Source organism: Carcharodon carcharias, chromosome 10 (assembly GCF_017639515.1).
Source record: "Carcharodon carcharias isolate sCarCar2 chromosome 10, sCarCar2.pri, whole genome shotgun sequence".
Taxonomy (NCBI): Eukaryota; Metazoa; Chordata; class Chondrichthyes; order Lamniformes; family Lamnidae; genus Carcharodon; species Carcharodon carcharias.
The window spans coordinates 87,405,876-87,421,303 of NC_054476.1; the positions used below are offsets into that span (position 1 = coordinate 87,405,876).

Sequence of the window (15,428 nt, forward strand, 5' to 3'; positions counted from 1 at the left end):
ACACTCTGGCTCACACAGACAGAGAGTCTCAGTCACACAGAAAGAGACTCTTGCTCACAAAGACACAGACTCTCGCTCACAAAGATACACACTCTCGCTCGCACAGAAACAGACTGTCATTCACAAGGACACACAGTCACACTCAAACAGACACCATCTGTCTCACACAGACACACAATCTCGCTCACCCAGACACAGACTCTCGATCACAGAGGCACACACTCTCGCCCACACAGTCACACGCTCGCACACTCAAACATGCTCTCGCTCACACAGACACACACTCTCGCTCACACAGTCACATACTCTCGCTCAGACAGACACAGACTCTTGTTCACAAAGACACACACTCTCGATCACACAGACACAGACTCTCGATCACAGAGGCACAGACTCTCCTTCACACAGACGCAATCTCGCACGCTCAGACATGGTCTCGCTCACACAGACACACACTCTTACTCACACATTCACCCTCTGGCTCGCACAGAAACAGACTCTCGCTCACTCATACAGACTCTGGCTCACACAGACACATAATCTTGCTCACACAGACACACACTCTCGCTCACACAGACACAGATTCTCGCTCACACCAACACAGACTCTCGCTAACACAGACAGACACTCTTACTCACACATGCACCCTCTGGTTTACACAGACACACACTCTCGCTCACTCATACAGACTCTGGATCACACAGACACATAATCTTGCTCACACAGACACACACTCTCGCTCACTCAGTCACAGACTCTCGTTCATACAGACAAAGACTGTCGCTCAGACAGACACACACTCTCGCTCACACAGACACAGATTCTCGCTCACACCAACACAGACTCTCGCTCACACAGACAGACACTCTTACTCACACATGCACCCTCTGGCTTACACAGACACACACTCTCGCTCACTCATACAGACTCTGGATCACACAGACACATAATCTTGCTCACACAGACACACACTCTCGCTCACACAGTCACAGACTCTCGTTCATACAGACAAAGACTGTCGCTCAGACAGACACACACTCTCGCTCACACAGACACAGATTCTTGCTCACACCGACACAGATGCTTGCTCACACAGACAAACACTCTTACTCACTCATAAACCCTCTGGCTCACACAGACACACACTCTCGCTCACGCAGACACACACTCTCACTCACACAGACGCACTCTCGCTCGCTCAAACATGCTCTCGCTCACACAGGCACAAAATCATACTCACTCATACACCCTCTGGCTCACACAGACACACACTCTCCTTCACTCATACACAATCAGGCTCACACAGACACATAATCTTGCTCACACAGACACACACTCTCACTCACACTGTCACAGACTCTCAGACACACAGGCACAGTCTCGCTCACACAGACACACAATCTCACTCACACAGATACACACTCTCACTCACACAGACTCAGACTCTCGTTCACACAAAGACTGTCGCTCTCACAGACACACACTCTCGCTCACTCATACACCCTCTGGCTCACACAGACACACACTCTCGCTCACTCATACACACTCTGGCTCACACAGACACATAATCTTGCTCACACAGACACACACTCTCACTCACACTGTCACAGACTCTCAGACACACAGGCACAGTCTCGCTCACACAGACACTCAATCTCACTCACACAGATACACACTCTCACTCACACAGACTCAGACTCTCGTTCACACAAAGACTGTCACTCTCACACGCACACACTCTCGCTCACACAGACACACACTCTCGCTCACACAGACACACAGTCCCACTTGCGTAGATACATACGCTCACTCACAAAAACAGACTCCCGCTCACACAAAGACTGTCATTCACACAGACACATACTCTTGCTCACTTAGACACATACTCTTGCTCACTTAGACACACACTCTTGCTCACATTCACAGACTCTCGTTCATACAGACAAAGCCTTTCGTTCAGACAGACACAGACTCTTGCTCACACAGACACAGTTCCTCAGTAACACAGGCACAGTCTTGCTCACATAGACACACACTCTCACTCACACAGATACACACTCTCACTCACACAGACTCAGACTTTCGTTCACACAAAGACTGTCGCTCTCACAGACACACACTCTCGCTCACTCATTAACCCTCTGGCTCACACAGACACACACTCTCGCTCACTCATACACACTCTGGCTCACACAGACACATAATCTTGCTCACACAAACACACAGTCTCGCTCACACAGTCACAGACTCTCGTTCATGCAGACAAAGACTTTCGCTCAGACAGACACAGACTCTCACTCACACAGACACAGACTCTCAGTCACACTGGCACAGTCTCGTCCACATAGGCACAGACTCTCACTCAAAGAGATACACCCTCACACTCACACAGTCTCAGACTCTCGTTCAAACATTGACTGTCGCCCTCACAGACACACACTCTCGCTCACACAGACACACACTCTTGCTCACACAGACACACAGTCTCACTCGCACAGATGCATATGCTCACTCACAGACACCGACTCTCGCTCACACAAAGAGTGTCATTCACACAGACACACACTCTTGCTCAATTAGACACATAGTCTTGATCACTTAGACACACACTCTCGCTCACACAGATACACACTCTCGCTCACACTGATACATACTCTCGCTCACACAGACACAGACTTTCACTCACACTGAAACAGACTCTCGCTCACACAGACATACACTCTCACTCACACAGACACAGATTCTCGCTCACATAGACACACACTCTCGCTCACACAGACACAGACTCTCGATCACAGAGGCACAGACTCTTGCCCACACAGTCACACTCTCGCACACTCAAACATGCTCTCGCTCACACAGACACATACTCTTGCTCACTTAGACACACACTCTCGCTCACACTGATACACAATCTCTCTCTCACAGACACAAACTCTCACTCACACAGAAACAGTCACTTGCTCACACAGAGACAGACTTTTGCTCACACAGACAAACACTCTCACTCACACAGACACAGACTCTCGATCACAGAGGCACAGACTCTTGCCCATAAAGTCACACTTTCTCACACTCAAACATGCTCTTGCTCACACAGACACACACTCTTGCTCACACAGACACAGACTCTCAATCACGGAGGCACAGACTCTCGCCCACACAGTCACACTCAATCATGCTCTCACTCACACAGACACAAACTCTTACTCACTCATACTCCCTCTAGCTCACACAGACACACACTCCCGCTCACTCAGACACACTCTCGCTCACACATACACAGAATCTTATTCACACTGAAACAGACTCATGCGCACTCAGACACAGACTCTCCTTCATACAGACAAAGCCTGTCGTTCAGACAGACACAGACTCTTGCTCACACAAACACAGACTCTCAGTCACACAGGCACAGTCTCGCTCACATAGACACACACACTCACTCACACAGATATACACTCTCACTCACGCAGACTCAGACTTTCGTTCACACAAAGACTGTCACTCTCACAGACACACAATCTCGCTCACACAGACATACACTCTCGCTCACACAGACAAACAGCCTCACTTGCACTGATGCATACGCTCATTCACAGACACAGCCTCTCGCTCACACAAAGACTGTCATTCACACAGACACACACTCTTGCTCACTTAGACACGCACTCTTGCTCACTTAGACACACACTCTTGCTCACACAGATACAAACACTCGCTCACACTGATACACACTCTCGCTCACAAAGATACACACTCTCACTCACACTGAAACAGACTCTTGATCAGACACACACAGACACTGGCTCACACAGACACACACTCTCGCTCACACAGACAAAGAATCTCGATCATAGAGGCACAGACTCTTGCCCACACAGTCACACTCTCGCACACTCAAACATGCTCTTGCTCACACAGACACACACTCTGGCTCACACAGACAGAGAGTCTCAGTCACACAGAAAGAGACTCTTGCTCACAAAGACACAGACTCTCGCTCACAAAGATACACACTCTCGCTCACACAGAAACAGACTGTCATTCACAAGGACACACACTCACGCTCAAACAGACACCCTCTGTCTCATACAGACACACACTCTCGCTCACCCAGACACAGACTCTCGATCACAGAGGCACACACTTTCGCCCACACAGTCACACGCTCGCACACTCAAACATGCTCTCACTCACACAGACACACACTCGCGCTCACACAGTCACAGACTGTCGCTCAGACAGACCCAGACTCTTGTTCACAAAGACACACACTCTCGATCACACAGACACAGACTCTCGATCACAGAGGCACAGACTCTCCTTCACACAGACGCACTCTCGCACACTCAGACATGCTCTCGCTCACACAGACACACACTCTTACTCACACATTCACCCTCTGGCTCACACAGACACAGACTCTCACTCACTCATACAGACTCTGGCTCACACAGACACACACTCTCGCTCACTCAGTCACAGACTCTCGTTCATACAGACAAAGACTGTCGCTCAGACAGACACACACTCTCGCTCACACAGACACAGATTCTCGCTCACACCAACACAGACTCTCGCTCACACAGACAGACACTCTTACTCACACATGCACCCTCTGGCTTACACAGACACACACTCTCGCTCACTCATACAGACTCTGGATCACACAGACACATAATCTTGCTCACACAGACACACACTCTCGCTCACACAGTCACAGACTCTCGTTCATACAGACAAAGACTGTCGCTCAGACAGACACACACTCTCGCTCACACAGACACAGATTCTTGCTCACACCGACACAGATGCTTGCTCACACAGACAAACACTCTTACTCACTCATAAACCCTCTGGCTCACACAGACACACACTCTCGCTCACGCAGACACACACTCTCACTCACACAGATGCACTCTCGCTCGCTCAAACATGCTCTCGCTCACACAGGCACAAAATCATACTCACTCATACACCCTCTGGCTCACACAGACACACACTCTCCTTCACTCATACACAATCAGGCTCACACAGACACATAATCTTGCTCACACAGACACACACTCTCACTCACACTGTCACAGACTCTCAGACACACAGGCACAGTCTCGCTCACACAGACACACAATCTCACTCACACAGATACACACTCTCACTCACACAGACTAAGACTCTCGTTGACACAAAGACTGTCGCTCTCACAGACACACACTCTCGCTCACACTGTCACAGACTCTCAGACACACAGGCACAGTCTCGCTCACACAGACACACAATCTCACTCACACAGATACACACTCTCACTCACACAGACTCAGACTCTCGTTCACACAAAGACTGTCACTCTCACAGGCACACACTCTCGCTCATTCAGACACACACTCTCGCTCACACAGACACACAGTCCCACTTGCGCAGATACATACGCTCACTCACAGACACAGACTCCCGCTCAAACAAAGACTGTCATTCACACAGACACATACTCTTGCTCACTTAGACACATACTCTTGCTCACTTAGACACACACTCTCGCTCACAGTCACAGACTCTCGTTCATACAGACAAAGCCTTTCGTTCAGACAGACACAGACTCTTGCTCACACAGACACAGTTCCTCAGTCACACAGGCACAGTCTTGCTCACATAGACACACACTCTCACTCACACAGATACACACTCTCACTCACACAGACTCAGACTTTCGTTCACACAAAGACTGTCGCTCTCACAGACACACACTCTCGCTCACTCATTAACCCTCTGGCTCACACAGTCACACACTCTCGCTCACTCATACACACTCTGGCTCACACAGACGCATAATCTTGCTCACACAAACACACAGTCTCGCTCACACGGTCACAGAGTCTCGTTCATGCAGACAAAGACTGTCGCTCAGACAGACACAGACTCTCACTCACACAGACACAGACTCTCAGTCACACTGGCACAGTCTCGTTCACATAGGCACAGACTCTCAATCAAAGAGATACACCCTCACACTCACACAGTCTCAGACTCTCGTTCAAACATTGACTGTCGCCCTCACAGACACACACTCTCGCTCACACAGACACACACTCTCGCTCACACAGACACACAGTCTCACTCGCACAGATACATACGCTCACTCACAGACACCGACTCTCGCTCACACAAAGAGTGTCATTCACACAGACACACACTCTTGCTCACTTAGACACATAGTCTTGCTCACTTAGACACACACTCTCGCTCACACAGATACACACTCTCGCTCACACTGATACATACTCTCGCTCACACAGACACAGACTGTCACTAACACTGAAACAGACTCTTGCTCACACAGACACAGACTCTCACTCACGCTGACACACACTCTCACTCACACAGACACAGTCTCTCGATCACAGATGCACACACTCTCGCTCACGCAGACACACACTCTCGCTCACACAGACACAGACTGTCGCTCAGACAGACACAGAATCTCGCTCACAAAGATACACACTCTCGCGCACACAGACACAGACTCTCGATCACAGAGGCACAGACTCTCGATCACAGAGGCACAGACTCTCCTTCACACAGACGCACTCTCGCATGCTCAGACATGCTCTCACTCACGCAGACACGCACTCTTGCTCACACATTCACACTCTGGCTCACACAGACACACACTCTCGCTCACTCATACAGACTCTGGCTCATACAGACAGATAATCTTGCTCACACAGACACACAATCTCGCTCACACAGTCACAGACTCTCGTTCATACAGACAAAGACTTTCGCTCAGACAGACACACACTCTCGCTCACACAGACACAGATTCTCGCTCACACCGACACAGACGGTCGCTCACACAGACACACACTCTTACTCAGTCATACAACCTCTCGCTCACATAGACACACACTCTCGCTCACACAGACACTGACTCTCGATCACAGAGGCACAGACTCTTGCCCACACAGTCACACTCTCACACACTCAAACATGCTCTCGCTCACACAGACACATACTCTTGCTCACTTAGACACACACTCTCGCTCACACTGATACACAATCTCTCTCACACAGACACAAACTCTCACTCACACAGAAACAGTCACTTGCTCACACAGAGAAAGACTTTCGCTCACTCAGACACACACTCTCTCTCACACAGACACAGACTCTCGATCACAGAGGCACAGTCTCTTGCCCACAAAGTCACACCTTCGCACACTCAAACATGCTCTTGCTCACACAGACACACACTCTCGCTCACACAGATACAGACTCTCTCTCACACAGAAACAGACTGTTGCTCACACAGACACACACTTTCGCTCACACAGACACAGACTCTCGATCACGGAGGCACAGACTCTCGCCCACACAGTCACACTCTCGCACACTCAATCTTGCTCTCACTCACACAGACACAAACTGTTACTCACTCATACACCCTCTAGCTCACACAGACACACACTCCCACTCACTCAGACACACTCTCGCTCACACATACACAGAATCTTATTCACACTGAAACAGACTCGTGCGCACTCAGACACAGACTCTCCTTCATACAGACAAAGCCTGTCGTTCAGACAGACACAGACTCTTGCTCACACAAACACAGACTCTCAGTCACACAGGCACAGTCTCGCTCACATAGACACACACTCTCACTCACACAGATATACCCTCTCACTCACGCAGACTCAGACTTTCGTTCACACAAAGACTGTCACTCTCACAGACACACACTCTCGCTCACACAGACATACACTCTCGCTCACACAGACACACAGCCTCACTTGCACAGATACATACGCTCACTCACAGACACAGCCTCTCGCTAACACAAAGACTGTCATTCACACAGACACACACTCTTGCTCACTTAGACACGCACTCTTGCTCACTTAGACACACACTCTCGCTCACACAGATACAAACTCTCGCTCACACTGATACACACTCTCGCTCACAAAGATACACACTCTCACTCACACTGAAACAGACTCTTGATCAGACACACACAGACACTGGCTCACACAGACACACACTCTCGCTCACACAGACACAGAATCTCGATCATAGAGGCACAGACTCTTGCCCACAAAGTCACACTCTCGCACACTCAAACATGCTCTTGCTCACACAGACACACACTCCGGCTCACACAGACAGAGACTCTCAGTCACACAGAAAGAGACTCTTGCTCACAAAGACACAGACTCTTGCTCACAAAGATACACACTCTCGCTCACGCAGAAACAGACTGTCATTCACAAGGACACACAGTCACACTCAAACAGACACCCTCTGTCTCACACAGACACACACTCTCGCTCACCCAGACACAGACTCTCGATCACAGAGGCACACACTCTCGCCCACACAGTCACACGCTCGCACACTCAAACATGCTCTCGCTCACACAGACACACACTCGTGCTCACACAGTCACAGACTCTCGCTCAGACAGACACAGACTCTTGTTCACAAAGACACACTCTCTCGATCACACAGACACAGACTCTCGATCACAGAGGCACAGACTCTCCTTCACACAGACGCACTCTCGCACGCTCAGACATGGTCTCGCTCACACAGACACACACCCTCGCTCACACAGACACAGATTTTCGCTCACACCGACACAGATGCTTGCTCACACAGACAAACACTCTTACTCACTCATAAACCCTCTGGCTCACACAGACACACACTCTCGCTCACACAGACACACACTCTTGCTCAGACATTCACCCTCTGGCTCACACAGACACACACTCTCGGTCACTCATACAGACTCTGGTTCACACAGACACATAATCTTCCTCACACAGACACACACTCTCGCTCAGTCAGTCACAGACTCTCGTTCATACAGACAAAGACTGTCGCTCAGACAGACACACACTCTCGCTCACACAGACACAGATTCTCGCTCATACCAACACAGACTCTCGCTCACACAGACAGACACTCTTACTCACACATGCACCCTCTGGCCTACACAGACACACACTCTCGCTCACTCATACAGACTCTGGATCACACAGACACATAATCTTGCTCACACAGACACACACTCTCGCTCACACAGACACAGATTTTCGCTCACACCGACACAGATGCTTGCTCACACAGACAAACACTCTTACTCACTCATAAACCCTCTGGCTCACACAGACACACACTTTCGCTCACGCAGACACACACTCTCACTCACACAGACGCATTCTCGCTCGCTCAAACATGCTCTCGCTTACACAGGCACAAAATCATACTCACTCATACACCCTCTGGCTCACACAGACACACACTCTCCTTCAGTCATACACAATCAGGCTCACACAGACACATAATCTTGCTCACACAGACACACACTCTCACTCACACTGTCACAGACTCTCAGACACACAGGCACAGTCTCGCTCACACAGACACACAATCTCACTCACACAGATACACACTCTCACTCACACAGACTCAGACTCTCGTTCACACAAAGACTGTCACTCTCACAGACACACACTCTCGCTCACACAGACATACACTCTCGCTCACACAGACACACAGCCTCACTTGCACAGTTACATACGCTCACTCACAGACACAGACTCTCGCTCACACAAAGACTGTCATTCACACAGACACACACTCTTGCTCACTTAGACACGCACTCTTGCTCACTTAGACACACACTGTCGCTCACACAGATACAAACTCTCGCTCACTCTGATACACACTCTCGCTCACAAAGATACACACTCTCACTCACACTGAAACTGACTCTTGCTCAGACACACACAGACACTGGATCACACAGACACACCCTCGCGCTCACACAGACACAGAATCTCGATCATAGAGGCACAGACTCTTGCCCACACAGTCACACTCTCGCACACTCAAACATGCTCTTGCTCACACAGACACACACTCCGGCTCACACAGACAGAGACTCTCAGTCACACAGAAAGAGACTCTTGCTCACAAAGACACAGACTCTCGCTCACAAAGATACACACTCTCGCTCACACAGAAACAGACTGTAATTCACAAGGACACACACTCACGCTCAAACAGACACCCTCTGTCTCACACAGACACACACTCTCGCTCACCCAGACACAGACTCTCGATCACAGAGGCACACACTCTCGCCCACACAGTCACACGCTCGCACACTCAAACATGCTCTCGCTCACACAGACACACACTATCGCTCACACAGTCACAGACTGTCGCTCATACAGACACAGACTCTCGTTCACAAAGACACACACTCTCGATCACACAGACACAGACTCTCGATCACAGAGGCACAGACTCTCTTTCACACAGACGCACTCTCGCACGCTCAGACATGCTCTCGCTCACACGGACACACACTCTTACTCACACATTCACCCTCTGGCTCACACAGACACAGAATCTCGCTCACTCATACAGACTCTGGCTCACACAGACAAAGACTGTCGCTCAGACAGACACACTCTCTCGCTCACACAGACACAGATTCTCGCTCACACCAACACAGACTCTCGCTCACACAGACAGACACTCTTACTCACACATGCACCCTCTGGCTTACACAGACACACACTCTCGCTCACTCATACAGACTCTGGATCACACAGACACATAATCTTGCTCACACAGACACACACTCTCGCTCACACAGACACATATTCTCGCTGACACTGACACAGATGCTTGCTCACACAGACAAACACTCTTACTCACTCATAAACCCTGTGGCTCACACAGACACACACTCTCACTCACACAGACGCACTCTCGCTCGCTCAAACATGCTCTCACTCACACAGGCACAAAATCATACTCACTCATACACCCTCTGGCTCACACAGACACACACTCTCATTCACTCATACACAATCAGGCACACACAGACACATAATCTTGCTCACACAGACACACACTCTCACTCACACTGTCACAGACTCTCAGACACACAGGCACAGTCTCGCTCACACAGACACACACTCTCACTCACACAGATACACACTCTCACTCACAGACACAGACTCTCGTTCACACAAAGACTGTCACTCTCACAGACACACACTCTCGCTCACTCATTAACCCTCTGGCTCAAACAGACACACACTCTCGCTCACTCATACACACTCTGGCTCACACAGACACATAATCTTGCTCACACAAACACACAGTCTCGCTCACACAGTCACAGATTCTCGTTCATGCAGACAAAGAATGTTGCTCAGACAGACACAGACTCTCACTCACACAGACACAGACTCTCAGTCACACTGGCACAGTCTCGTTCACATAGGCACAGACTCTCACTCAAAGAGATACACCCTCACACTCACACAGTCTCAGACTCTCGTTCAAACATTGACTGTCGCCCTCACAGACACACACTCTCGCTCACACAGACACACACTCTCGCTCACACAGACACACAGTCTCACTCGCACAGATACATACGCTCACTCACAGACACCGACTCTCGCTCACACAAAGAGTGTCATTCACACAGACACACACTCTTGCTCACTTAGACACATAGTCTTGCTCACTTAGACACACACTCTCGCTCACACAGATACATACTCTCGCTCACACAGACACAGACTGTCACTCACACTGAAACAGACTCTTGCTCACACAGACACACACTCTCGCTCACACTGACACACACTGTCACTCACACAGACACAGTCTCTTGATCACAGATGCACACACTCTCGCCCACACAGTCACACGCTCGCTCACTCAAACATGCTCTCGCTCACACAGACACACACTCTTGCTCACACAGAGACAGACTGTCGCTCAGACAGACACAGAATCTCGCTCACAAAGACACACACTCTCGCTCACACAGACACAGACTCTCGATCATAGAGGCACAGACTCTCCATCACACAGACGCACTCTCGCTCGCTCAAACATGCTCCCGCTCACACAGACACACACTCTTACTCACACATACACCCTCTGGCTCACACAGACACACAATCTCACTCACTCATACAGACTCTGGCTCACACAGACACATAAACTTGCTCACACAGACACACACTCTCGCTCACACAGTCACAGACTCTCGTTCATACAGACAAAGACTGTCGCTCAGACAGACACACACGCTCGCTCACACAGACACAGATTCTCGCTCACACCGACACAGACGGTCGCTCACACAGACACACACTCTTACTCACTCATACACCCTCTGGCTCACACGGACACACACTCTCGCTCACACAGGCACAAAATCATACTCACTCATACACCCTCTGGCTCACACAGACACACACTTTCCTTCATTCATACGCAATCTGGCTCACACAGACACATAATCTTGCTCACACAGACACACACTCTCGCTCACACTGTCACAGACTCTCAGACACACAGGCACAGTCTCGCTCACACAGACACACAATCTCACTCACACAGATACACACTCTCACTCACACAGACTCAGACTCTCGTTCAAACAAAGACTGTCGCTCTCACAGACACGCTCTCGCTCACACAGACAAACATTCACGCTCACAAAGACACTTATTCCCACTTGCGCAGATACATACGCTCACTCACAGACACAGACTCTCGCTCACACAAAGACTGTCATTCACACAGACACACACTCTTGCTCACTTAGACAGAGACTCTTGCTCACGTAGACACACACTCTCGCTCACACCGTCTCAGACTCTCGTTCATACAGACAAAGCCTGTCGTTCAGACAGACACAGACTCTTGCTCACACAGACTCAGACTCTCAGTCACACAGGCACAGTCTTGCTCACATAGACACAAACTGTCACTCACACAGATACACACTCTCACTCACACAGAATCAGACTTTCGTTCACACAAAGACTGTCGCTCTCACAGACAAACACTCTCACTCACACAGACACACACTCTCGCTCACACAGACACACGGTCTCACTTGCACAGATACATACGCTCACTCACAGACACAGATTGTCGCTCACACCAAGACTGTCATTCACACAGACACACACTCTTGCTCACTTAGACACATACTCTTGCTCACACAGATACAAACTCTCGCTCACACTGATACACACTCTCGCTCACAAAGACACACACTCTCACTCACACTGAAACAGACTCTTGCTCAGACACGCACAGACTCTCGCTCACACAGACACAGAATCTCGATCACAGAGGCACAGACTCTTGCCCACACAGTCACACTCTCACACACTCAAACATGCTCTCTTTCACACAGACACACATTCCCGCTCACACAGACACAGACTCTCAGTCACACAGAAACAGACTCTTGCTCACAAAGACACAGACTCTCGCTCACAAATGCACACACTCTCGCTCACACAGAAACAGACTGTCATTCACAAGGACACACACTCACGCTCAGACAGACACCCTCTGTCTCACACAGACAGACAGTCTCGCTCACTCATACACAATCTGGCTCACGCAGACACACACTCTCGCTCACTCATACACACTCTGGCTCACACAGACACATAATATTGCTCACACAGACACACACTCTCGCTCACACAGAAACAGACTGTCATTCAAAAGGACACACACTCACACTCAAACAGACACGCTCTCGCTCACACAGACACATACTCTCACTCACACAACTGCAATCTCGCTCGCTCAAACATGCTCTCGCTCACACACACACACACTCGTACTCACTCATACACTCTCTGGCTCACACAGACACACTCTCTCACTCACTCATACACACACTGGCTCACACAGACACATAATCTTGCTCACACAGACACACACTCTCGCTCACACAGTCACAGACTCTCGTTCATACAGACAAAGTCTGTCGCTCAGACAGACACAGACTCTCGCTCACACGGACACACATTCTCACTCACACAGACACACACTTTCGCTCACACAGACACAGACTCTCGATCACAGAGGCACACACTCTCGCCCACACAGTCACACCCTCGCACACTCAAACTTTCTCACGCTCACACAGACACACACTCTCGCTCACACAGTCACAGACTGTCACTCAGACAGACACAGACTCTCGCTCACAAAGACACACAATCTCGCTCACACAGACACAGACTCTCGATCACAGAGGCACAGACTCTCATTCACACAGACGCACTCTCATTCGCTCAAACATGCTCTCGCTCACTCAGTCACAAACTTTTACTCACACATGCACCCTCTGGCTCACACAGACACACACTCTCGCTCAATCGTACAGAATCTGGCTCACACAGACACATAATCTTGCTCACACAGACACACACTCTCGCTCACACAGTCACAGACTCTCGTTCATACAGACAAAGACTGTCGCTCAGACAGACACACACGCTCGCTCACACAGACACTGATTCTCGCTCACACTGATACAGTCTCTCGCTCACACAGACACACACTCTTACTCACTCATACACACTCTGGCTCACACAGACACATAATCTTGCTCACACAAACACACACTCTCGCTCACACAGTTGCAGACTCTCGTTCATACAGACAAAGACTGTCGCTCAGACACACACAGACTCTCACTCACACAGACACAGACTCTCAGTCACACTGGCACAGTCTCGTTCACATAGGCACAGACTCTCACTCAAAAAGATACACCCTCTCAATCACACAGTCTCAGACTCTCGTTCACACATTGACTGTCGCCCTCACAGACACACACTCTCGCTCACACAGACACACACTCTCGCTCACACAGACACACAGTCTCACTCGCACAAATACATACGCTCACTCACAGACACCGACTCTCGCTCACACAAAGAGTGTCATTCACACAGACACACACTCTTGCTCACTTAGACACATAGTTTTGCTCACTTAGACACACACTCTCGCTCACACAGATACACACTCTCGCTCACACTGATACATACTCTCGCTAACACAGACACAGTCTCTCACTCACACTGAAACAGACTCTTGCTCACACAGACACACACTCTCACTCACACAGACACACTCGCACTCACACAGACACTGACTCTTGCTCACACAGACACACACTCTCGCTCACACAGAAAAAGACTGTCATTCACAAGGACACACACTCTCACTCATACACACAGACTCACACACTCGATCACAGCGGCACAGACACTCGCCCACACAGTCACACTGTTGCACACTCAATCATGCTTTCGCTCACACAGACACAGACTCTCGCTCACACAGACACATGCTCTTGCACACACAGAAGCAGACTGTCACAAGGACACACACTCACTCTCAAACAGACACACACTCTCGCTCACCCAGACACACATTCTCACTCACACAGACGCACTCTCGCTCGCTCAAACATGCACTCGCTCACACAGACTCACACTCTTACTCATGCGTACACCCTCTGGCTCACACAGACACACACTCTCGCTCAATCGTAC

General features: G+C 49.8%; 1 protein-coding gene across 1 annotated transcript in view; it reads left to right on the top strand.

The window, feature by feature from the left end:
* LOC121283449 (protein FAM180A) overlaps nt 1–15,428 on the top strand; it is a 315,896-nt gene that overhangs the window by 275,619 nt on the left and 24,849 nt on the right. The gene's annotated exons all lie outside the window — the stretch shown is intronic.